The 27362-nt window shown below is 40.1% G+C and overlaps 1 protein-coding gene across 4 annotated transcripts in view; it reads right to left on the bottom strand.

Annotated features, from left to right (window-relative positions):
* Positions 1–27362, bottom strand: part of LOC136885771 (gastrula zinc finger protein XlCGF57.1-like) — a 712640-nt gene that overhangs the window by 531641 nt on the left and 153637 nt on the right. Inside the window, exon 3 of one of the 4 annotated variants that reach the window (XR_011018963.1) lies at positions 5571–5638. The exons of the other annotated variants lie outside the window; for them this stretch is intronic. The gene's annotated coding sequence lies outside the window, so the exon portion shown is untranslated. The remainder of the gene's footprint in view (positions 1–5570; positions 5639–27362) is intronic. 4 annotated transcript variants of the gene reach the window in all.

The raw sequence follows: 27362 nt of genomic DNA, 5'->3' as shown, positions 1-27362 counted from the left end.
CTGTTCTGGTCTTTGTATGTAGCGTAAGCGATATCGTGTTCTTTACATGCCTTATCTAATAGATTTATTCCTTGATCACCACGCTTAAGTCGTTTTTCTAACTTTGTCCCAGGTCCACAGAATTCATAACCTGGTATGTGCAATTCTACTGGTAAATTATCTATAGCTTTATTAAGAACTTTGCCTATTATTCCTCCTTTCCCTACTCGTTTACATGGAGCTGCTACAACGTTGCGTCTTCGACGCAGCATACTCAAATAAGAGCTCCTGCTATCAAGTGTGTTATTATATACGAATTACATTTTTACACGATGTGCAACTGTTGAGTACTAAAAATGTATGTAAGTTTTTTTATCTTTCTTTTTTTATGAAAGGTTGAAAGATATATATAAATAAGAGAGATATTTTTCTGCTCTCCTCATTTTACCGCGACATGGCGTACATTCCTCGTCCGTTAAATTTAAAATCTGAGGTAGATCGGATAAGGACTTTCGCTAGATGGCGTGTACCGTGGATAGACCCCTTAAGTTTAGCTAAAGCTGGATTTTACTTCACGGGATACCTAGACGCAGTTAAATGTATTTTTTGCGGAATCGAATTATTTTCGTGGGATAAAGATGATGATCCGTTAACAGAACATAGAAAATGGTCGCCTTCTTGTCGGTATATGAGAGGTTGTGAAGTTGGCAACATAGTATTAGATCACTATAACAGGACAGCTCTTCCATCACTTCTTAATACTACGTGTAGTGTGATGCACGAACCATTTTGGAACTAGATAAGTAAAAACAGAAGGTAAAAAAAAAGTTCGTGTTTATTTAGTAATCAACAATAACTTTGAGAAAAAAGAAATCCACTGTGCACTCGATCGTTGAAAATTATCAACATCAAAAGAAAGTGATGGTGAAGACAATAAAACAATCGATATCTTTACCTGTTGCAAATCTGAACGACACAAAACGTTCAGTAGGAAAGAAAAATAAACATAGTAAACTGTTGCCGGACACAATACGCTGTCTCATATGCGGACCATCGAATGCAGGGAAGACTAATGTAATGATTAATTTGTTATTGCAACCGAACGGGTTACGTTTTGAGAATGTGTATGTTTACTCAAAATCATTGTCGCAGAAGAAATATATTGAGCTAGAGAAGCTTTTAAAATCTATTAAAGAAATAAAATGCGAGTTTTACTCTGATCGTGAGCAAGTAATACCGCCAGAAAAAGCTCAAAGAAATTCCGTGTTTATTTTTGACGATGTAGCAAGCGACAAACAGCAGCACATGAAAGACTACTTTAGTAGAGGTCGACACCATATCGTGGATGTTTTTTACTTATGTCAGACCTATTCCTGCATTCCCAAACAACTTATTAGAGACAACGCTAATTTCATTATTCTGTTTAAACAAGATGCAAGAAATCTTCGGCATGTCTACGACGATCACGTGAACACCGATATGAGTTACAACCAGTTCACTGATTTATGTTATCGTTGTTGGTCACAGTCGAAATTCAGCTTTCTCGTTATCGATAAGGATAGCGAAATAAGCAAAGGTCGATATCGAAATGGATTCGATATATTTTATGTGATATAAATACGAGAGTGTATACATTAACGAACTCATTTTCGAATTGTTGAGTAGAGAAAGAACATCACGATGGCATCAAACAACAGAACCAGTAACGTGTATGTAACGCGACCATCATCACGTCATGATATTGCTACTAAATCATATGTAGATGAAAAAATGATGGTTAATACAAATTACGTAACATCAACATCTGACGGAAACTTAAGTATTCATGGTAAACGTTTAAAGAACGTCGGCAATCCTATAAACATGGAGGATGCTTGTAATAAAAATTATGTGTTAAAAACCGTTAAGGACAGTATTAATAAAGAAGAAATACAACGTGACATTTTAGATCTTAAAAATGAAATACATGACATATGTGAACTAGAAGAGGATGCAGTTGATTTTAAGAACAAAAGGCTGAAAGGAATAGCTCCAGCGATGAATGGAAACGAAGCAGTTTCGCTTGACACAATGCGTACGCACACTAACCATGTGCAGAGAAATTTAGAGAAACGAGTTAACGACGTTTCTGCACGCATAGAATATGTTGATTCTCTTTTACGTGATATTGTGGATGATCACCTTCCTGTAACTGACAATAACCTCAACATGAACAACAAGAGAATATCGGGTGTGGCAGATCCTGAAGAGGAACAAGATGCAATTTCGCTTTTATTTTTAGAAAAGCATACAAAAGGTAGACTACTACAAGTGAATGACGATGGATCGATAGATATGCAAAATAAACGAGTAACAAACATCGGTAAACCTATTCATTCGACGGATGCGATTAATAAAGCATACCTAGAAAAACATTCAGCAGCGCGTGAAGAACTCGAAAAACTGAAGAATGAAATAAGCAATCAACAGAAACTAAACGTTGATGTAGGTGGTACTTTGAGTATGGAAAATAAGCGAATTACTAACGTACATAATCCGTTAAATGAGAAAGATGTTGCAAATAAAGTCTTTGTAGAACAGTATGCAGCTGCGCGGAGAGAAGTTGACGAGTTAAAACTTGTCATATCTAAACTTCAGAAAAATTCTCTACCAGTAGAATCTAACGGAGAATTAAATATGAAGAACAAACGAATTACAAATGTTGATTCACCTATCCACGAGCAAGATGTTGTTAACAAACAGTATTTAGAAACGTTTGCTACTGCAAAAGAAGAGTTTGAAGTGATGAAAAAGGATCTGCACAAAAAACCAAGAAAAGCTCTTTTTCAAATTAACAGTCTACCGTCAAATCAGTCACCAATATATATGCTACAAAACTGTCGTCTTATGTATAAGCTTCCCTATACGGGTACACTTACACCGTTAACAAGTACACGTGGTTCTCTGGTATATGCGATGATTAATCACGTGAACAATCCAATCGAATTAGAAGTAGGTACACCAATTGCTGTAAAGGAAGGTGATGAAATTCAATTCCGCCTAAAAGACCCAGAACAATGGAATACTAACGATCTTCCGCTCCATATACTCTTTGAATATACTATATATGAGTAAAACAATAGACGTTACGCTTCAGTTTAAAAAATGCAGGCGAACATAGTGGAAAAAAGTCGTGTAAAGGACAAACTAGCAAAATTAAGAAAAGATGTAAAAAAAAAATATAACTCTCTTAAAGCAGATATGGCTTTAAACCAACTAAAGTTAGAAGAAACATTTAAACCAATAACTGCACCATTAAATAAACTACAGCAGCTTACAGTTAACTCGAATGGATTAATTGCAAAGAAAAATCGAAAATTGAATAGTTATATAAGTGATGAGGAAGAAGAAGAATCAGAAGAAGAAGAAGAAACTCTGGACAGAAAGGTTACAACTCTCCTGCAAAATTATCTTAACCCACAATTGAGACACAAAGTTGATAGAATATTCGGGGTTCGAGTAGTTCATGGAGAACACTATTTAGGGAGTAAAAAAGTACTGTTTCGCGATAACAATCTTATAATTGACAATTTTAACTATCCTTTAACTGAAGGTCTCCTTGAATTAATATTTCAGAAAGATCCGGACGCACAGTTGTATGATGATAAGGATCTGTCAACTTACAGTCATATATTAAATTACACTAACGTGCACAGGAAACAGTATGACGCAGGCAAGCCAATGAGAGGCACGAAATCGCTCAAATTTCAAAAAATTATCAAGCCATTAGTAGAAGATGCAAAAGTGAAAAAAGGAAGGAGCACACCAAAATTTGTAAGTGTACACAAATACAAACGTACAGGAAGAGGATCAAAAGTAGCCAAGTGGAAAAATGAACAAAGAAAGAAGATCGAATTAGTTCACTGGAATGATCCAAACAGTCTAGTGGAGAGACTGAAAAAGTTAATAGCATCTAGAAGTGCTGGTCATTCGTCACACGAAAACGAAATCTTGTCAATCGAAGAAGAACTTCGAAAGTCGAGGTACATCGAATAAATGAACACTGCGCGGTGGGACGAACTTCCGTTCGCAAATATATTTAAAGCGGTTAGATTCTCAAAGGATATTTCAGTAATCTATGAAATTGGATGTGAAGACAGAAGAAGCAACTGGCAACAACTGGCTATAGATCGACTGCGATTCAAGAAACGAATAGACGACACAGAACGAATTCTTTTACCTATACTTTATGAACAATATCAGAGAAGAAATAGCGAAAGAACTCCACGCTCCAGTGCGAAAGAATTTTGAAAGACGGAGCGTTATTAGCCGGGGGAGAGATGATTTACATCAAGCGGATCTTGTTGATATGTCTCTGTTTTCGAAAGTTAATAGTGGATATAAATACATGTTAACTGTTATTGATGTTTATTCAAAGTATGCCTGGGCAGTTCCACTTAAAACAAAAACAGGAAACGAAGTAGTGGAGAATATGGAACGCATCTATTCAAAATGTAAACGCTATCCAAAACATCTGCAAACTGACAGGGGAAAAGAATTTTATAATAAGATTTTTCAACAGTGGATTACAATAAGAAAAATTAATCACTATTCGACAGGGAGCAGCTTGAAGGCAAGCGTAGTTGAACGCTTCAATCGAACACTGAAGCAGTGGATGTGGAGGAAATTCTCGGCGTGCGGATCATACCACTGGCTTCGCATGCTACCAAAACTATTAGATGAATATAATAATCGAAAACATCGTACGATTGGTATGAAACCTATAGACGTCACAAACAATCTACAACAACTTGCTACTGTGTACAAATTACGGGAAATGAAGAAAAAGAAGTCACCTTATCCACCAAAATTTAAAGTAGGTGACACAGTACGAATAAGTAAAATTAAGCGATATTTTACAAAGGGCTATACTCCTAATTGGAGTAATGAATTATTTACTGTAAGAAAAGTAAAAGAAACATCACCGAGAACTTACTTGCTTCACGACTATCAAAATAAACCAATATTTGGTGCGTTCTATGAACAAGAACTGCAGAAGACAAAACATCCTAAAATATACCTCATTGATAAAATTTTAAAAAGAAAGAACGACAAAGTTTTCGTATCGTGGCTAGGATTCGACGCCACGCATAATTCATGGATTCCGAAGGAATATGTATTCTAAAAAAGAAATCAATAGTAAGTACGCTAGTATAATATATTTTTAATTTTTTACTCTAATGTCTGATAGATTTACCATCTTATAGTGTCCTCTCTCTATTGTTGCAGACTTCCCTTGCTCAAGAAACTGTGCTGTTTGTTTTGTTGATGACAACGTTGGACATTACCTCAAGCAAGAAGATATTTCCACCTCAACTCTGCATAATTAATTCGAAACATTTGTGTAACATGTGTCGTAATAAATTATAATAAACAAAATTTAATAAAATTTAACTCTTATAATTTTTTAAATAAAAAATTAAACTCCATCCTTTTTCCTACTCCTTTACGTATCTGTGTTAGTGTGACATAAAATAAATCTCTTTAATTAGTTTATCTTCCTAAGAGCAGAAAAAAAAATGAAAGCAAAAAAAAATATTTTTTACACTCACCTACATCGGTTCAAAGAAATTTAATTCTTCTGGTCTTACAGGCTCTTCTACTTGTTGTTGTTCATATACTATATTAAAGAAAAAGATAATGTAAAATTAAAATCTTTCGCAATCCTACAGTAAACGAATTTCTTAAAATTAAACAAAAGTTGAAACTCACCAATAACATCTTCGTTACTTTCTTCTTCTATCATCGCTCGTAGCTCAGCTAATATCGCGCAGCAGAGAAAGTAATTAAATTTATGAATTAAAAATAGGTGGAAATAAGGGCTATTGCGCCGTGATATAATGTCGGAGTACACACTAATAAAGAGCTGAAACTCTTCGTCAGTGAACTCCCTCATTCTATTCACAATGGCGCGTTCAAAGCCACCCTCTACTTCCACAATATTATTTAATTCACATTCTTCTTGTAGTCTGATTACATCCCTGAGCGCCACTAGCTTTTCTACAAGGCTACGTTGTACAGCAGTCATTTTTCTAAACTTTAACGTACCTACAGCAACCGATTCGCAGTATATATACCTGTTCTAACGGCGATATGTAATTTGAAACAACAACTAGTTTCAAAAAAAACCTGCCTGGATACAACATCTGCTAGTAAGCCGCGACCCGGATTTAAGTTCAAGCATCCTTTTTTTTGTAGCCTTGATGAAACCGTGGTCAAAGCACGACCATGACCAGCAATGACCGCGAAAGAAGTAAGGCGTTAACCGGTTTATGCGAAAGCTGCTTGCAGAAAACATCCGGGATAGATATACACTACAAAGGAATGTTCTACTTCAAACATATGTCTACAAAATAATAATTTTACACACAATAAAGTCGCGTCTGGTAAATATAATGTGAGATTATCTTACACCTAGCATTAAAATTTATATATAAAGCAAGTGAATTCGCTCACATCTAGAAGAGTACAAGTTCGATCCTCCTCGTTGGCAATCATAAAATTATTCTCTCTAGTTCGCTATTTTCACACTAGGCAACTGCTAAGAGAAGTGTACTTTAAAGCTAACTGGAGTATACGCCATGTCAGTGTGACGTAACGTAAACTGTAGCACACTATTTAAAAAAGTGTGTGAATAAATATTAAGGTAATGTCTTTGTTGACAACAGTGTGTGCGTGTCATCAGTCATGGAGCGACAAGTAAAGAATGAGTTTGGTGAGAAGAGAAACCGTAACATCCAGTGTAAATGTGAACTTTGTACACCAAGTATTAAACCTGATCCTTTACGTACAATATATTTCTCACTAGTAAGTGAGGCTATTACATCATACTATACACATGGCAGTTTACTTCGAATGCCACAACACCTAATTCGCTATTTACCATCTGGGTTTCTCTCAACATATGCCGCTAAAGATTTAGATGAAGCATGGGAGAAACTACCCTACTATGTAAAAGCAAAACTGGAAATAGCAGTATGCAGCCCGTGTGTCAGACATTATTGCTACAGAGGACAAGACGAGGTTGATGGTTTTGACGGAGCGAATCCAATGATTAAAGACTGTGAAGCATGTAAGAAAGAATTTAATCATGTATTTTGAACTAACAGGTAAATAAAACACTGTGATGTTCCACTTATTATTCGAGTTGCTTGAATAATTCATCCTAACCTATATATGCATACACGTATTTTTTTTTACACCAACCAAATGCTATAACCTTGAATCCTTTACCAGATTTTATTTTTTCTATCCTCAAATCAACAACCTGTGTAGGTGTGACAAATTATAGCTTTCACTCACACACTGTCTCAATTCAGAGGTTGATTAAGAAATATTCCGTAATATTTTATTTTAAAAGAAACCATGCTTTACAGTTTTTCAACCAATATTTCGGCTACGTAGCAGCACGTTCTTTTGTTAAAACACTGTCGTGTTTGATGTCTTTGGTCACTGAAGTTCTTTGCTGCTGTTCTTTGCGGTGAATTCACGCGCCCCTAACTGATTCATTAGACGATTTATTATTTCATCTTCCCTGCTAAACATATATATTCGATATAATTTTTGATGAGATGACACATCATGTGTTAGCCATAACTAATTTATTCGTTCGGAGATCATAATGCATTTTTTTGTGTTAGCCATCTTGGACAAAGATAATAAGAAATCACAGACATGCCACTCTCATGTATGGGCTGTTTGACCTCGATGAGTATAAACAGTTGCCGACGTATCCAACAAAAATGGCGAGATGTGTTTTATTCCGTATGTAAAAATTCATACTATCGCGTTCGTAACAACGGAATGTCTTAATCAACCTCTGATTTCAGACTTTATCCGAGTTTTTTTTTTTAAATTTGTTTTTTACCTAGTACAATGATATTTCATTGATGACATTTATTGATGTAAGGTTAGTAAACAATGCGTGTATCTATCGTCATGAAATACAGCTAGATGTGCATCCTGTCGAAAAAATAATTCAAGGTAAGTAGTCAAGAAAAATATTTTTATTATTTAGTTAAACTAAGCACTTTTGTGTTGCGCTTTCACTCATCACCAGTTGGTTAGAGTTGTTAGTACCTAACCTTCACTCCGCTGAGCAGGAGGAGGGAGCGATTCTTTTTTACAAAAAAAAAATCTCATATCCTGTTCACCTTTCGCCCGCAAGTAACCTTGTGAAGCAAATCCAGTTGCTGCAATTATTTAACATGTAGCTGTCTCACCTTGAGCAGTGAGAGGAACTCCAGCACGTAACTTTTAGGAGCAAATCTACTCACAGCACCTTGTCTTTCAAGAAATATTTACCTATTACATAAAGACCTCTGGGGAAGTGTAGTTAACATTTCCTACATGCACCCTAACAAGTAAAAAAACATCAGCAAAAAAAAAAAAAAAATTATTACCATATCTAACATGATGATTTTTGTCTAAATGTCTTTCCTGTCACCAACATAAACAATTCAAGAGGTAATCACATAGGCAAGTAGGGTAGAATATATATATATATTTGATAATTACAATAATTAATTACACTCAATAGAGTTTTTTTTTTTTAATCTCTACTAGAAGAGTGCGGTTAATAGTGAACTTGTTTTGCTCTTACAATACCTTTCAGTAAAAAGATACTCAATTACGCACCAAAACAAGTGATGTCACCTATCACCCCCCCAATGCATAGCAGTAGTAAGCTACCGCAAGGAGCGACATTCCACACTTGTGTGTAGCCTTGACAGCGAGAGGCGCCTCCCCGCACGTGCCTTGCCAAGTGAGAGGCCCCTTCAGGGAGTGAAGCGCACGGGGGGGCATGCGCAGTGGCTGCCGCTGGTCCAGAATTCTTGTCTCGAAAAGCTGGTCCAGAATTCTTCTAGATCCTCTACTAACGTGCTTGAAGTGATAAAGACGTTATTACATTCGTGCTGAAGTTCAACGTGCCTGAAGTGATAAAGACGTTATTACATTCGTGTTGAAGTTCAACGTGTGCAGCTAACTACAGTAAATTATCAGTGTTCTACTACTAAGTTGTCATAATGGCTCCTAAGAAGCTTCCCCAAGCCAGCCCGCCGCATGGCGCCAGCATACAAGAACTCGTTAAGCAGGCCGTAGCCGAACAGTTACAGCCCCTAATGTTGCAGCTCCAGGAACTAAGAGCGGAATACTAGGAAAGTGTCAAACTATTACAAGATCAGCTTCAGGCTAAGGACAGGGAACATGTGAAAATCAAAAGTGACTTTAAAAACAAGCAAGATGAACTGGAGCAATACCAGCGGCGGCAAAGTATCCGTATTTTCGGCATTCCGGAAAAGGAAGGAGAAGATCCCGATGTCATCGCAATAAGCATCGCAAGAGATCTTGGTGTCGACCTTGACCTTCGGGACATTGACAGGAGCCATCGCATTGGAAGACGACTGGGCGCGAAGCCACGACCTCTGATAGTGAAATTCGTTTCCTACCGTAAGCGGAGTGAAATCTTCCACAAGAAAAGAGGCCTTAATGGAACGGCGGTCACAATAAGAGAGGATCTGACTGCAACAAGACTCGCAGTTCTTAACCCTCAAGCACACGCGCCAGATCTTAGGACGCAGACACACGCGTGGGGGTGTTTTCCACCCCACATAGCATTGTATTGTAAAATATGAATTACTGAATTAATTGGAGATTTTAAGATAGGTTATGTACGAATGACTCTTTCTGCAGGGATCCAGCCAGAAAGGTACAAGAGCGGGGAGAGCACAGAAAAGTTATTTGTAAAATTCACTAGGAAATAAAATGACGTGGGGTGGAATCCACCCCATACGCGTGTGTTTGAGGGTTAAGGAGGCAATTTCGAGGTTTGGTGTACGCCAGGTATAGAGCATTGATGGAGTAATTAATATAAAAATAGGATCAAATAAGTATAAAGTGTGCACTATGGCACAGTTAAATGAACTAAAGTGATATGCGGGAGAAATGGTCACAGCATTTTGTTACTTTCTATTGTAGTTTAACTTAAAAGTTATCCTTGTAGTATATCATAATTTTTAACTTTAATTCTCTATTAGAACGTAATTAGTAATACAGTTTACTTTTGCTTGCCGTAGTGGTAATTGGTGTTAGTAGCAGTAGACTGGGTTCAGTCACTTATTTTTGTCGTGTTTATTTCCACTTACATTATTGACACATTGCCATTATCGTATTGATCACTGTAAATTGTTATTTCCATTCCTATTATTGTCATAATCATCTCCAACATAACGGAGAACAACGTAATTTACAGTCCCCCTTATAACGAACTTGAGACAAACGAACAGGCTCCCCTCTTCCTTACAAACCTTCCAAAAAACCTTTCACTTACTCCACCCTCCCCCACTGTCGCTGGAAGCAGCTGTGCAGGAAACACACACCTATTGTCATCTGAGCTTTCTTGCCATTCCCAGTCGACAAGGGACATCATTAACCACCAGCTTTCTCCGTACAGTAATGCTTTGAAGATTTGCCATATAAACGCTCAAAGCCTCCTTGCGGAGGCGCGAATGGAAGAAATAAAAGCCCTATTTATGCCTCCCAGTTTCTACGCAATATTAATCTCTGAATCTTGGTTAAAACCATATCACGCAATAGAAAGACTGCAGCTGGCGGGTTATACATTTCTGAGATCCGACAGATTAAATAAGTCCTCCCTACCGCTGCATATGTTATGACAATCTTACGCCCTAAAATAATCTGTAGGTCACCAGGTCCGTACGAGTGAAAACCTAAGTTCATGTTCCTGGAAATAAATGTGAGTGAAGTAAAATGTCTTCTGGGTGTAGTATATAAGCCACCGAAAGCGAGTTTTTTATGCGGTCTAGAGACTCAAATACAAGATTTAGTCACTGATTACTCAAATATAATTATAATGGGCGACTTCAACATAAACCTTCTTGAACCTAACTCTCCTCAGGCAGCCCAACTTTTAACTTCGTTTAAAGCTTGCAATTTAACGCTTCTCCCTATCAATGCTACAATCACACAGACACATACCACACTTTAATTCTCATTGCCACTAACCAACCTGAATTAGTTCTTCATCACGGTCAAATTAGTGTCCCAGGTATATCGCGACATGATGCTATATTTATGGCCTATTCTATTAAAAGTCCCAAGTTCAAACCGAAAATAATTTCATATAGAGATCTACAAGGAATTGATTAAACTTTTACAAGACGCAGTTGCGGTGCCATGGCATGACATATTTATACTTAAAGACATAAATGACAAAGTGACTCTCTTCAATCAACATATGACTGAACTGTACGATAGACATGCCCCTGAAAAGAAGGCTCGAGTTACGCGGAAGCCAGCTCCCTGGCTCTCAGATGAGATTAGAGCACTAATGGCTGAACGCGATGCTGCTTATAGACGAGTTAAGAAACATTGCACTCCTGACAATCTACTGAACTATAAGAGACTGAGCAACGCTACGACCCAACAGATTTGAAACGCGAAACTACGAGACGCTCACAGTTTAATTCAACCAAATGTTTCAACAGCTGTGTTGTGGAAATCCATAAAGAGCTTTGGAATTACCAAAGGACGAGACGACGACGAAATAAATATACCTTTGGGAAAACTGAACGATTATTTTTCATCTAACTGCACATTAAATGCAGCCCTGAAACAGGAAGTTCTAGACGGGAATTATGCAAAGACGCGAACAGATAGAGAACTTCTACTTCTGTCCAACAACCCACTCACAAGTCAGGTTTGCTATAAATCGGATAACATCAACGGCAAAAGGAAATGACAGTATAGGAATAGAGATGATAACAATTATTTTGGATGTGATATTACCTGCACTAATTAACATATTTAACTCTTTCCTCGTAGACAGCACATTTTCCGAAATATGGAAAGCGGGCATTATACGTCCTCTAAAAAAGTAGCTGCCCCTTCTGAACCATCTGACTACAGAGCCATCTGCATACTCTCTGCTTTATCCAAAGCGCTAGAGTTCATCGCTCATAGACAAATAACAGACTACATGACGACTTACAACTTATTTGACCCACTACAATCTGGTTTTCGTCAAGCACACAGCACTACAACGGCACTACTGAAGGTCACAGAAGACATCCGAGAAGCTATGGACAACAAGGAAGTGACAGTTTTAATACTCCTAGATTTGAGCATTTTGCTCTCGAAATTGTATTCCCTCCATTTCTCGGACAGCGCCCTCCTTTGGTTGTATTCCTACCTGTATGTCTGTCGGCAGTATGTTACAGATAGAATAAACAAATCAACTTGGCGGTCTGTGCAGTGTCGTGTGCACCAAGGGTCGGTGTTAGGACCCCTTCGTTTTTCTATTTACATTAATGATGTCTCCCAAAACCCAACGCACTGCAAATACCATATTTATGCTGATGATGTACAAATGTACCTCCATACACCTCAAAATCTAATATTTTCGGCCATAGACAAAATCAATCAGGATCTAACATCGTTTTCTTCTTGGTCTTTGAGATGTGGTCTTAGGTTAAACCCAGCAAAAATGCAAGCCATCATCCTTGGATACCCGAAACTACTCGCGAAGGTCAATCGACCAGAGATTCCATCTATAAGGTTGTGTAATACTAACATACCATTCATGTCATCAGTAAAAGTCCTAGGCGTTACTTTCGATGATGACATGTCTTGGAAAACGCATATCACGAACATCACACAAAAAACATTCTCTGCATTGCACATGCTGCGCGGGTATAAATACTTATTTGCTGAAAAACTAAAAAAAAAATGCTGGTAGAAAGTCTGGTTTTCCCTCATTTCGACTATTGTGACGCGATTTATAGAGACGCTCGAGGCAAGTTATTGAGCAGATTACAACGTGGCCAAAGTGCATGTGTGAGATACGTCTGTATACGGTACTATGACCACGTAACTCCTTCATATAACCACCTATCTTGGCCCCGACTAGAAATTCGTCGCACTGTGCATACCTTATGCCATCTCCATAAAATCCTTCATTCTTCACAGCCATTTTACCTTACTTCATATTTCAAATACTTATCCTCTTATCACAGTCTTAACACCAGATCTACTAGTAATTCCATCTTTGCTTTACCTACCCATAGAACTGCCATCTACGATAAATCATTCACAGTAATTGACTGCCGTGAGTGGAACCTCCTTCCCGAAAATATCAGAGGTTAAGCGCTATTCGCACTTTCAAGGAAACACTTTGGGGACATTTTATGCACCAGTAAGGATCATCTATAAACTTGATGCTGCTACTTACAACTATTCTATTGTTATGGATGTCCTGGTAGAGAGTCTAAAATTCTTATCCGATTTGTTTCTAAAATCAAATGTTATGTACTGCCTCGTTTTTTTACATGTAGGATATTAGTTTTAAGAATTTATCCTCTTTATAGACTATCTGATTTATTTCATCTTAATGTAATCTCACCATTCTTGTATTATTATTAATTTAATTTGTATTAGATCTAGTTATTGTAAGTAATACAGTGTAATATATGTATATTTCAGTTCCTGGTTAGATAGAAGAGAAGGCATGAAGGCCTTAATCTTGCCAGGTAAAATAAAACATTACTAAACTAAACTAATTATTAGAGCAAACAGTAAGTCAGTAAAAAAACGCTGAACGTATTATCACAAAGCAATGTTTTTTGAGTTACCGTATTTCTGTATGAACTCAGCCATCACTCCAAGGTAAGTATTAGTGAAGCAGAGGAACGTTTATCCTCTCCAAGTCCCAACCAGAGCGGCATAATAGAGATCGGGCCACCTAGGAAGACATCTGGAAGCTCATGCACACTTTGGACTATCTCGCGTAGCGTATCCCCTCCTAACAGAGCTCCTGCTACAAGGACAGTTCAGTGCATAAGTTTACACTTAGCTGCCGCGCTCTGCTTTCTAATTTCCCGTTGAGTAGTGACTATGGTTAGTGGTGGTGTACGTTAGGCCTATCTATGACAGTATGGAAGGCGTAAGGTGCTAAAGAGTGAGACTCGTGCAGCAACCTTGAACGTTATACCCCTTTCAGACCGAGTACGCACAATTGTGCGGGTTCGTATTTTAGTTATCCCTGACCGTATTTGATGTTTTTTCGGCGCTACACCGGACTGCAGTGATTGTGCAGGACACGTGGCGTGTATTTCAATTGATTTTAGTATGCGCTTGACTGCCAGGGCGAAGGAAGAAGAGTTTAAAAAGCACAGTTGATCGGCGAGATGGCACGAAGCAGTAGTGCCGAAAGTAAGTATTTACTTACTGCGTTTATATTAATCTAGAAGCTTTACTGAATACCGGAATATATTCAATGAAGTGTGTACATTGGTTAGTGAACGTAAATTTTGAAGTTACACCATCGTACGTGATACAACGAGGTTTTGAATTTTGATACGCACAATTGTGTGGGTCCTGTTTTTCGGATGTTAGTTTTTATTTTGTAAAATAAACTATTAATATGTGTATTGAGGAGCATTTTAGTCAGGTCTTGACGTACAAACAAAAATTCACACCTCCAGTTTTCTTTCAGGTCTGAAAGGGATACACTTGATGGAAAGGGAGGCAATGGAAGAAAAGTTCCTGATAGATAGTAAAAAAGTGCAGGAAAGAGTAGCAGCAGCTGTTGGAGTGTCAGAAAGTTCTTTGGTACGGATTAAGAGCGAAAAACGAAAGAATTGGGAAAACCTATGGACAGTCTGTTTGAAACACCAAACAAAAACAGAATGCGCACAAAGAATATTACTGGATTGGACTACTTTGACGAAGGTGCCGTACGTCGTATTGTTAGCAATTTTTATTTAGATGAAAAATGTTTATCCACAGTTTCAAAAATTCGTGCAAAGTTAGGTAAAGACTTAAAGTTCAAAGGATCCATAACTAGTGTCAAGCGAATTCTTCGATCATTAGATATCATGAGAAAAAACTAACACTAACAAGCGCATCCTAATGGAAAACATGATAAAATACAAAAGGTTTGTTTATTTTAAAAAATTCCAGTATCGGGAGGAGAATAGTTGTACATGCTGGCGGTGAAATGAGTTTCATCGAGAACTGTCTGCTAATCTGGAAGTCTGGCAGCAGGAGTGGCGACTGCCACGATGACATGAATAGTGACTTTTTTTAAGAGAATGAAAGATATGAAAGATAACTTCCACCTCGCAGTGTTCTCGTAATTGACTACGCGTCATATCACAAGGAAGTAGATCGTGCTCTAACCTCCAGCTCACGTAAAGTGACGATGATCTCCTGGCTAGTGAATAGGAATATTCTACACCGTGAGACGATGTACAAACACGAGCTTTATGAGCTTATCAAATTGCACAAGCCGGCACACAAAACCTACGTCCTAGATGAACAGTACGGACGCTCGGTAATTCGACTGCCCCCATATCACTATGAATTAAACAGTATTGAAATAATGTGGGCAAAAGTGAAGAACTGGGTAGCTTCTCACAACGTCACCTTCACTACTGACGACGTAGAGAAACTCACTACATAGAAATTCGCGTCAATATCCGCCGAAGGCTGGAACATAAGGGATGGGGAACATTTTGAAGACATTATGGAATCCTTTGCGATCTAGCTGGTAGACGACGACACGTCATCTGGTGAGGACGACAGAAGTGATGACGGAGGACTCAGTGGAATTGAAGAGATGTAGTGGACATAATAAAACAAGAATGTGCTCATTTTGTGAATAATTATAGTGTCATTATCTTATTATTTATTACTTCTAGTGCCATTTAAGTTATTTTCGTATGCATACGTTGTTACTCACAAATGTAGACCCTTTATGGTGTTTCTTTTTATGAATTATATTGTATTTCTGTACCTGAGAACAATTATATAATTATATATGTCATATCATTAACTCACATTTCTTATTTTACAAGAAAGCAACAAAATATTGGCATTAAGGAGCTACTGACAAACGATCATTTAGTCTAACACTGCTTTCTCGCCTTAAAGGAAAAGTTGTTGTTATTATTATTATTATTATTATTATTAGTAGTAGTAGTAGTAGCAGTAGTAGTATAATTGGACAGTTCGGCGGCCACCACCACCACAGCCTCCCAGAAGCCTCCTCCACCACCACCACAGCCAGAGGCCTCCCAGAGGTCTCGTCCACCACCCGCGGGAAATTTGAATTTGTAAACAAAGCCACGTGCTTTTTGACAGCTATCATCGACAACAACGCATCGCTAACCTCAGTACTGCCATCTTGACGGGCCTAAACCTCAGTAGTGCCAACTTAACCTAACTAGCGCGAGGTAAACAAAGCCACGTGTTTTTGACAGCCACGTGCTTTTTGACAGACAACGCATCGCTAACCTCAGTACTGCCATCTTGACAGGCCTAAACCTCAGTAGTACCAACTTAACCTAACTAGCGTGAGATAAACAAATCCATGTGCTTTCTTGACAGCTGTCATCCGCCATCTTTAAACTACACAGCACCGTGCTGCACTCTTTATCGCAGTAGCTGCAAATTCGTCACCTGTCATCGGCAGTGCTGCCATCTTGGCGGGCCTAAACCTTAGTGCTACCAACTTAACCTCACTAGCGTGAGATAAACAAATCCACGTGCTTTTTTGACAGCTGTCATCCGCCATCTTTAAACCACAGAGCACTGTGCTGCCCTCTTTATCGCAGTAGCTGCAAATTCGTCACTTGTCATCCGCAGTGCTGCCATCTTAACGGGCCTAAAACTTAGTGCTACCAACTTAACCTCACTAGCGCGAGATTAGAATCGGTAAACAAATCCACGTGCTTTTTTGACAGCTGTCATCCGCCATCTTCAATCTATAGAGCACAGTGGTGCCCTCTTTAGCTACTTACCTTTGAAATGTGGTGGCGGATAATTTGAAAAATGCTTTTTGACAGCAGCCATCTTTAATCTAGAGAGCACCGTGCTGCCCTCTTTAGCTAGATACCTGTGGTGGCAGGCAATTCCACATGACAGCAGCCATCTTTAATCAAGAGAGTACCGTGCTGCCCTCTATGTGGTGGCGGCAATTTGAAAAATTCTACATGCTCTTGTTTGGAAACAAACTGACGCGCTTTTTTGAGAGCCATCATCCGCCATCTTTAATCAACAGAGCACAGTGCTGCCCTCTTTAGCTAGATACCTTTGAAATGCGGTGGCGGCAAATTACACGTGCTCTTGTTTGGAAACAAAGCTATGTACTTTTATGACAGCTGACATCCGCCATCTTTAATCTATAGAGCACAGTGCTGCCCTCTTTAGCTACTTACCTTTGAAATGTGGTACGTCACAGCTGTCATCCGCAGTGCTGCCATCTTAACGGGCCTAAACCTTAGTGCTACCAACTTAACCTTACTAGCGCGAGATTTGAATCGGTAAACAAATCCACGTGCTTTTTTGACAGCTGTCATCCACCATCTTTAATCCATAAAGCACAGTGGTGCCCTCTTTAGCTACTTACCTTTGAAATGTGGTGGCGGATTATTTGAAAAATGCTTTTTGATAGCAGCTATCTTTAATCCAGAGAGCACCGTGCTGCCCTCTTTAGCTAGATACCTGTGGTGGCAGGCAATTCCACGTGACAGCAGCCAACTTTAATCAAGAGGGCACCGTGCTGCCCTCTTTGTGGCGGTGGCAAATTCCACGTGCTTTACAAACTCACGTGCTTTTTTCTGAGAGCTGTCAACCGCCATCTTGCATCACAAACCTCAGTGCTGCGCTCTTTAGCTAGTTACCTTTGAAATGCGGTGACGGCAATTTGAAAAATTCTATGTGCTCTTGTTTGGAAACAAAGCCACGTGCTTTTTGACAGCTGTCATCCACCATCTTTAATCAATAGAGCACTGTGCTGCTATCATGCGGGCAATTTCGTCAGCTGTCATCCACCATCTTTAATCTACAGAGCGCCGTGCTGTCCTCTATGTAGTAGCGGGCAATTTGAAAAGTTCTGTTAGCTGTCATCCGCCATCTTTAATCAAGAGAGCACCGTGCTGCCATCTTTAGCTAGATACCTTTGAAATGTGGTGGCGGCAAATTGAAAATTCCACGTGCTCTTGTTTAGTAAACAAACTCACGCGCTTTTTGTCAGCTGTCATCCGCCATCTTTAATCTATAGAGCTCAGTGCTACACTCTTTAGGTACATACCTTTGAAATATGGTGGCGGATAATTTAAAAAGAAAAGTTCTACATCAGCCATCTCTCGACGCTAATTGCACAAGATGGTGGCTATACATGACTCCTTAAAGGTGCTTATGCAAGATGGCTGCTATACATAGGTTCTTATGAGATGCCCTTGGGATGCTTGCGCAAGATGGCGGTTATACAAGGCTCCTTATGAGACGCCCTAGAGATGCTTGCGCAAGATGGCGGTTGCTCTTATGAGGCGGCTTAAGGGTCCTTGCACAAGATGGCTAGAGATGCCCTAAGGATGCTTGCGCAAGATGGCGGCTATACACGACTCTTTATGAGACGCCTTAAGGGTGCTTGCGCAAGATGGCTGCTGCTCTTATGAAGAAAGCTAGCTTAGAGGCTAACGTGTCGTGCTAGTTCGATTCATTAAATTTGGGGCTTAAATGCATAATGTTAAATATCTCGAAAACGGTGCATCGTAGAGCAAAACGGACAAAATTTTTCTACCCAATACCTCGGTTCGCAGTATGGGGAACATGATATCATAAGAAAAACATAGTCTAATGATGAGATCAACGGTTCGGTTCTAACTTAGGCCCTTTGGCATTAGCTCTGTTTCAGATCGTAATGAAGCAAGTCTTCGTAACATGATCAGGTCTAGCTATGGTAGAGAGTATAACGTACCGTGCAGGTTCGATTCATTACATTTGGGGCTTAAATGCAAAATGTTAAATATCTCGAAAACGGACAAAATTTTTCTACCTGATACCTAGGTTTGCAGTATCAGGAACAAGAAAAACATAGTCTAATGATGAGATCGACGGTTCGATTCCTACTTAAGCCCTTTGGCATTTGCAGCTATCTATTTCTACAAGATGGCGGCTATACATAGCTTCCTACGAGACAGCTTAAGAGCGCTTGCACAAGATGACTGCTGCTCTTATGAGACGCCCTAGGGGTGCTTGCGGGAGGTAGCAGCGACAAGACGATGACTATACACAGCTGCTTATGATACGGCCTAGAGGTGCTTACACAAGATGGTGGCTGCTCTGATGAAGAAAGCTAGCTTTGCATCGTGCAGGTATTTTTACAGCACTAAACCTCATACCTTTGAAATGTGGTGGCGGGTAATTTTAAAAAATTCGACGTGCTTTTTCATAAGCTGTTAAGGCCTCCTCTTATGTCAAGGCATAGCTCTATCGAACAAGTTTAAACCTGCATCGGAATAGCTAGAGTAAGCACGTGCTGCAGTGATGACATCATTAAGCATGTTTAGACTTGCAAATCACAGAAGAAACGTAACAAGGCTGGAATCGAAAACTGCAATCTATGCCGTTAACTTTATCATGTGATCGGAACATTGATTGAAGTGTTTAGAACACTAAATAAGTAGAACCGAACACTGTACTCGATACAACATGTGTTTAGAACATGTCAGGGGATACCTTTGTTCTAAGAAGATTAGTTTACCGCACATTCCTTGTAGGGCTAATAGGCTAAGGGGCTAATGGGCAAAAGGGCTAATGGGCAAAAGGGATAAAGGGCTAAAGGGCTAAAGGAGCAACAACCTCATCGATCGCTATCAGCAAGAACGCTTGTACATTGTTAAGTGTAGAAAATTAATCTTTATTTGTAAATGGTTTCATGTTCAGAACAAGGAATGGAACCTAGGGGTTACGTCTTACCTAATAAAATCCCCGAGGTGCGATGAGTTACGTTTTTCGAACTAGTGTTTGGAACACTGAACTTTTCAAGATGATAGCAGAGAGTTTAGCAATGTTCTGTTGTTGGATTATAAATTCCGCGCTACAACATGCATAAGGTGGCAGCCTTGAGGTTTACTGCCGTAAAGATGACAAGAGTGAGGTTAACAATGTTCCGTTGTTGGATTTTAAATTCCGCGCTATAACATGCATAAGGTGGCAGACTTGAGGTTTACCGCCGTAAATATGGCAGCAGTGAGGTTAGCGACGCTCTATTGTCCTTCAAAGTGAGGTTAGGGTTCGTCAAGAAGACAGCTGTCAAAAAAGCACGTGGCTATGGTTACCAAACAAGAGCACGTGGTCGTGATGTCACGGTCACGTAGTATGCTGCCTCAGCATGCATAGTTGAATGTCTACACCTACGTAGTAAACATTCTGCTATGTTCACAAGATTTTTTACACATAACTATTCTTTATGCCTTAAGTTCATGCAAATAGGCTATGCTAAGATAGCAGCACAAACACATGCGAACTTTGTACATTCTAATGGAATAAGTTTAGTACTGCGTGCATCATGGATACATGATGTGTGCACGCATTTAAACATGACTATACTTAATGCTGCTGATTTGTTTACAAGATTTTTATACATTGCTATACTTTACGCTTTAAGTTCGTGCACACACAAGCGATAGTCGTACGCTCTGGCAGGAGAAGTTTAGTACGATATTCGATACATACATTATCGATACGTGATGTGTACACGATTTGGAACATAGCTCTTCTTTGTGCTTTAAGTTCGTGCACATGGGTTAGGGAAACACAAAAATGATTGCTACATGCTCTAGCGGAAGAAGTCTAGTACGATGGTCGATGCATGTAAAATCGATAGGTTATGCTAAGATAGCAGCACACTTACACGATTTTAGCACAATCTAGTGGAAAAAGTTTAGTATGAGAGTCGTTTCATGCAAAATCATTAGGTAATGTGTACACGCTTTAAAGCATGGTTATTCTTCGTACTTTAAATTCATGCGTATAGGTTAGGCTAAGATAGCAGCACAGTCTAGCGTAAGAAGTTTAGTACGAGAGTCGATGAATGCAAAATCGATAGGTGATGTGTACACGCTTTGAAACATAGCTATTCTTTGTACTTTAAGTTCATGCGTCTTAGTTATGCTAAGATAGCAGCACAATCTACCTGAAGAAATTTTGTGCGAGAGTCGATACATGCAAAATCGATAGTTGATGCGTACACGCTTTGAAACATGGCTATTCTTTGTACTTTTAAGTTCATGTGTATAAGTTATGCAAAGATACCAGCGCAATCTAGCGGAAGAAGTTCAGTACGAGATTCGATGAATGCGAAATCAATAAGTAATGTGTACACGCTTTGAAACATGGCTATTCTTTGTACTTTAAGTTCATGTGTATAAGTTATGCTAAGATAGCAGCACAACCTAGCGGAAGTAGTTTACTACGATATTTGTTGCATGCAAAGTCGATAGCTAATGTGTACACGCTTTGAAACATGGCTATTCTTTGTACTTTAAGGTCATGCGTGTAGGTTATGCAAAGATAGCAGCACAATCTAGCGGAAGAAGTTTAGTACGAGAGTCGATGCTTGCAAAATCGATAGGTAATGTGTACACGCTTTGAGACATAGCTATTCTTTGTACTTTAAGTTCATGCGTCTTAGTTATGCTAAGATAGCAGCACAATCTACCTGCAAAAGTTTAGTACGAGAGTCGATACATGCAAATTTGATAGTTGATGTGTACACGCTTTGAAACATGGCAATTCATACTGCTGCTCTGTTCCCAAGACTTTTAAGCATAGCTAATCCTAATGCTGCTCATAACGACGTCGAGCTAAGGATTGATTACGTGACCGTGACGTCAGAGCCACGTGCTCTTGTTTGGTAAACGCTTTGAAACATGGCTATTCTTTGTACTTTAAGTTCATGTGTATAAGTTATGCTAAGATAGCAGCACAACCTAGCGGAAGTAGTTTACTACGATATTTGTTGCATACAAAGTCGATAGGTAATGTGTACACGCTTTGAAACATGGCTATTCTTTGTACTTTAAGGTCATGGGCATAGGTTATGCTAAGATAGCAGCACAATCTAGCGGAAGAATTTCAGTACGAGATTCGATGAATGCAAAATCAATAAGTAATGTGTACACGCTTTGATACATGGCTATTCATTGTACTTTAATTTTATGGGTATAGGTTATGCTAAGATAGCAGCACGATCTAGCGGATGAAGTTTAGTTCGATGGTCGATGCATGTAAAATCGATAGGTGATGTGTACACGCTTTGAAACATGGCAATTCATACTGCTGCTCTGTTCCCAAGACTTTTAAGCATAGCTAATCCTAATGCTGCTCATAACGACGTCGAGCTAAGGATTGATTACGTGACCGTGACGTCAGAGACACGTGCTCTTGTTTGGTAAACATAGCCACGTGCATTTTTGACAGCTGTCTTCTTGACGAACCCTAGCCTCACTTTGAAGGACAATAGAGCGTCGCTAACCTCACTGCTGCCATATTTACGGCGGTAAACCTCAAGTCTGCCACCTTATGCATGTTATAGCGCGGAATTTAAAATCCAACAACGGAACATTGTTAACCTCACTCTTGTCATCTTTACGGCAGTAAACCTCAAGGCTGCCACCTTATGCATGTTGTAGCGCGGAATTTATAATCCAACAACAGAACATTGTTAAACTCTCTGCTATCATCTTGAAAAGTTCAGTGTTCCAAACACTAGTTCGAAAAACGTAACTCATCGCACCTTGGGGATTTTATTAGGCAAAACGTAACCCCTAGTTTCCATTCCTTGTTCTGAACATCAAACCATTTACAAATAAAGATTAATTTTCTACACTTAACAATGTACAAGCGTTCTTGCTGATAGCGATCGATAAGGTTGTTGCTCCTTTAGCCCTTTAGCCCTTTAGCCCATTAGCCCTTTTGCCCATTAGCCCTTTTGCCCATTAGCCCCTTAGCCTATTAGCCCTACAAGGAATGTGCGGTAAACTAATCTTCTTAGAACAAAGGTATCCCCTGACATGATCTAAACACATGTTGTATCGAGTACAGTGTTCGGTTCTACTTATTTAGTGTTCTAAACACTTCAATCAATGTTCCGGTCACATGATAAAGTTAACGGCATAGAGTGCAGTTTTCGATTCCAGCCTTGTTACGTTTCTTCTGTGATTTGCAAGTCTAAACATGCTTAATGATGTCATCACTGCAGCACGTGCTTACTCTAGCTATTCCGATGCAGGTTTAAACTTGTTCGATAGAGCTATGCCTTGACATAAGAGGAGGCCTTAACAGCTTATGAAAAAGCACGTCGAATTTTTTAAAATTACCCGCCACCACATTTCAAAGGTATGAGGTTTAGTGCTGTAAAAATACCTGCACGATGCAAAGCTAGCTTTCTTCATCAGAGCAGCCACCATCTTGTGTAAGCACCTCTAGGCCGTATCATAAGCAGCTGTGTATAGTCATCGTCTTGTCGCTGCTACTTCCCGCAAGCACCCCTAGGGCGTCTCATAAGAGCAGCAGTCATCTTGTGCAAGCGCTCTTAAGCTGTCTCGTAAGAAGCTATGTATAGCCGCCATCTTGTAGAAATAGATAGCTGCAAATGCCAAAGGGCTTAAGTAGGAATCGAACCGTCGATCTCATCATTAGACTATGTTTTTCTTGTTCCTGATACTGCAAACCTAGGTATCAGGTAGAAAAATTTTGTCCGTTTTCGAGATATTTAACATTTTGCATTTAAGCCCCAAATGTAATGAATCGAACCTGCACGGTACGTTATACTCTCTACCATAGCTAGACCTGATCATGTTACGAAGACTTGCTTCATTACGATCTGAAACAGAGCTAATGCCAAAGGGCCTAAGTTAGAACCGAACCGTTGATCTCATCATTAGACTATGTTTTTCTTATGATATCATGTTCCCCATACTGCGAACCGAGGTATTGGGTAGAAAAATTTTGTCCGTTTTGCTCTACGATGCACCGTTTTCGAGATATTTAACATTATGCATTTAAGCCCCAAATTTAATGAATCGAACTAGCACGACACGTTAGCCTCTAAGCTAGCTTTCTTCATAAGAGCAGCAGCCATCTTGCGCAAGCACCCTTAAGGCGTCTCATAAAGAGTCGTGTATAGCCGCCATCTTGCGCAAGCATCCTTAGGGCATCTCTAGCCATCTTGTGCAAGGACCCTTAAGCCGCCTCATAAGAGCAACCGCCATCTTGCGCAAGCATCTCTAGGGCGTCTCATAAGGAGCCTTGTATAACCGCCATCTTGCGCAAGCATCCCAAGGGCATCTCATAAGAACCTATGTATAGCAGCCATCTTGCATAAGCACCTTTAAGGAGTCATGTATAGCCACCATCTTGTGCAATTAGCGTCGAGAGATGGCTGATGTAGAACTTTTCTTTTTAAATTATCCGCCACCATATTTCAAAGGTATGTACCTAAAGAGTGTAGCACTGAGCTCTATAGATTAAAGATGGCGGATGACAGCTGACAAAAAGCGCGTGAGTTTGTTTACTAAACAAGAGCACGTGGAATTTTCAATTTGCCGCCACCACATTTCAAAGGTATCTAGCTAAAGATGGCAGCACGGTGCTCTCTTGATTAAAGATGGCGGATGACAGCTAACAGAACTTTTCAAATTGCCCGCTACTACATAGAGGACAGCACGGCGCTCTGTAGATTAAAGATGGTGGATGACAGCTGACGAAATTGCCCGCATGATAGCAGCACAGTGCTCTATTGATTAAAGATGGTGGATGACAGCTGTCAAAAAGCACGTGGCTTTGTTTCCAAACAAGAGCACATAGAATTTTTCAAATTGCCGTCACCGCATTTCAAAGGTAACTAGCTAAAGAGCGCAGCACTGAGGTTTGTGATGCAAGATGGCGGTTGACAGCTCTCAGAAAAAAGCACGTGAGTTTGTAAAGCACGTGGAATTTGCCACCGCCACAAAGAGGGCAGCACGGTGCCCTCTTGATTAAAGTTGGCTGCTGTCACGTGGAATTGCCTGCCACCACAGGTATCTAGCTAAAGAGGGCAGCACGGTGCTCTCTGGATTAAAGATAGCTGCTATCAAAAAGCATTTTTCAAATAATCCGCCACCACATTTCAAAGGTAAGTAGCTAAAGAGGGCACCACTGTGCTTTATGGATTAAAGATGGTGGATGACAGCTGTCAAAAAAGCACGTGGATTTGTTTACCGATTCAAATCTCGCGCTAGTAAGGTTAAGTTGGTAGCACTAAGGTTTAGGCCCGTTAAGATGGCAGCACTGCGAATGACAGCTGTGACGTACCACATTTCAAAGGTAAGTAGCTAAAGAGGGCAGCACTGTGCTCTATAGATTAAAGATGGCGGATGTCAGCTGTCATAAAAGCACATAGCTTTGTTTCCAAACAAGAGCACGTGGAATTTGCCGCCACCACATTTCAAAGGTATCTAGCTAAAGGGGGCACCACTGTGCTCTGTTGATTAAAGATGGCGGATGGCAGCTGTCAAAAAAGCGCGTGAATTTGTTTCCAAACAAGAGCATGTAGAATTTTTCAAATTGCCGGCACCACATAGAGGGCAGCACTGTGCTCTCTTGATTAAAGATGGCTGCTGTCATGTGGCATTGCCTGCCACCACAGGTATCGAGCTAAAGCGGGCAGCACGGTGCTCTCTAGATTAAGGATGGCTGCTGTCAAATAGCATTTTTTAAATTATCCGCCACCACATTTCAAAGGTAAGTAGCTAAAGAGGGCACCACTGTGCTCTATAGATTAAAGATGGCGGATGACAGCTGTCAAAAAAGCACGTGGATTTGTTTACCGATTCTAATCTCGCGCTAGTGAGGTTAAGTTGGTAGCACTAAGGTTTAGGCCCGTTAAGATGGCAGCACTGCGGATGACAGGTGACGAATTTGCAGCTACTGCGATAAAGAGGGCAGCACAGTGCTCTGTGGTTTAAAGATGGCGGATGACAGCTGTCAAAAGAGCACGTGGATTTGTTTATCTCACGCTAGTGAGGTTAAGTTGGTAGCACTAAGGTTTAGGCCCGCCAAGATGGCAGCACTGCCGATGACAGGTGACGAATTTGCAGCTACTGCGATAAAGAGGGCAGCACGGTGTTGTGTAGTTTAAAGATGGCGGATGACAGCTGTCAAAATAGCACGTGGATTTGTTTATCTCACGCTAGTTAGGTTAAGTTGGTACTACTGTGGTTTAGGCCTGTCAAGATGGCAGTACTGAGGTTAGCGATGCGCTGTTGTCTGTCAAAAAGCACGTGGCTGTCAAAAAACACGTGGCTTTGTTTACCTCGCGCTAGTTAGGTTAAGTTGGCACTACTGAGTTTTAGGCCCGTCAAGATGGCAGTACTGAGGTTAGCGATGCGTTGTTGTCGATGATAGCTGTCAAAAAGCACGTGGCTTTGTTTACAAATTCAAATTTCCCGCGGGTGGTTGAGGAGACCTCTGGGAGGCCTCTGGCTGTGGTGGTGGTGGAGGAGGCATCTGGGAGGCCTCTGGCTGTGGTGGTGGTGGAGGAGGCCTCTGGGTGGCCTGTGGTTGTGGTGGTGGTGGAGGAGGCCTCTGGGAGCCTGTGGTGGTGGTGGCCGCCGAACTGTCCAATTATACGACTACTATTATTATTATTATTATTATTATTATTATTATTATTATTATTATTATTTCTTAATCTGCTTACCCTCCAGGGTATGTTTTTCCCTCGGACCCAGCGAGGGATCCCACCTCTACCGCCTCAAGGGCATTGTCCTGGAGCATGAGACATTGGGTCGGGGATACAACTGGGGAGAATGACCAGTACCTCGCCCAGGCGGCGTCACCTGCTATGCTGAACAGGGGCCTTGGTGGGAGATGGGAAGATTGGAAGGGTTAGACAAAGAAGAGGGAAGGAAGCAGCCGTGGCCTTAAGTTAGGTACCATCCCGGCATTTGCCTGGAGTAAAACCACTTCCAGGATGGCCGAAGTGGGAATCGAACCCACCTCTACTCAGTTGACCTCCTGAGGCTGAGTGGACCCCGTTCCAGCCCTCGTACCACTTTTCAAACTTCGTGGCAGAGCCGGGAATCGAACCCGGGCCTCCGGGGGTGGCAGCTAATCATGCTAACCACTACACCACAGAGGCGGATATATTATTATTATTATTATTATTATTATTATTATTATTATTATTATTATTATTATTATTATTATTATTATTATTATTATTATCGAGTTATTTTACATGACGTGGTTCAGGTTATGAAGCCTGGTGTTATGGCAAACCATATTCTACACTGTACATTTACAGCGTCGTAAAGTTAATTTTACATCAAATTATAATTTAAAATTAAGGACTACGCAAATTGATACACGGAAACGATATTGACAGCTACTGTAATAAGAGGTTCAATTATGTTCTAACTCCTTCAATCTATCTGTCACCGGGCGAGTTGGCCGTGCGCGTAGAGGCGCGCGGCTGTGAGCTTGCATCGGGGAGA

This window comes from Anabrus simplex, chromosome 14 (genome assembly GCF_040414725.1).
Source record: "Anabrus simplex isolate iqAnaSimp1 chromosome 14, ASM4041472v1, whole genome shotgun sequence".
In the NCBI taxonomy this organism is placed as follows: domain Eukaryota; kingdom Metazoa; phylum Arthropoda; class Insecta; order Orthoptera; family Tettigoniidae; genus Anabrus; species Anabrus simplex.
The sequence above is the reverse complement of the archived record's forward strand: the minus strand, read 5'-3'. Positions and strand labels throughout refer to the sequence as shown.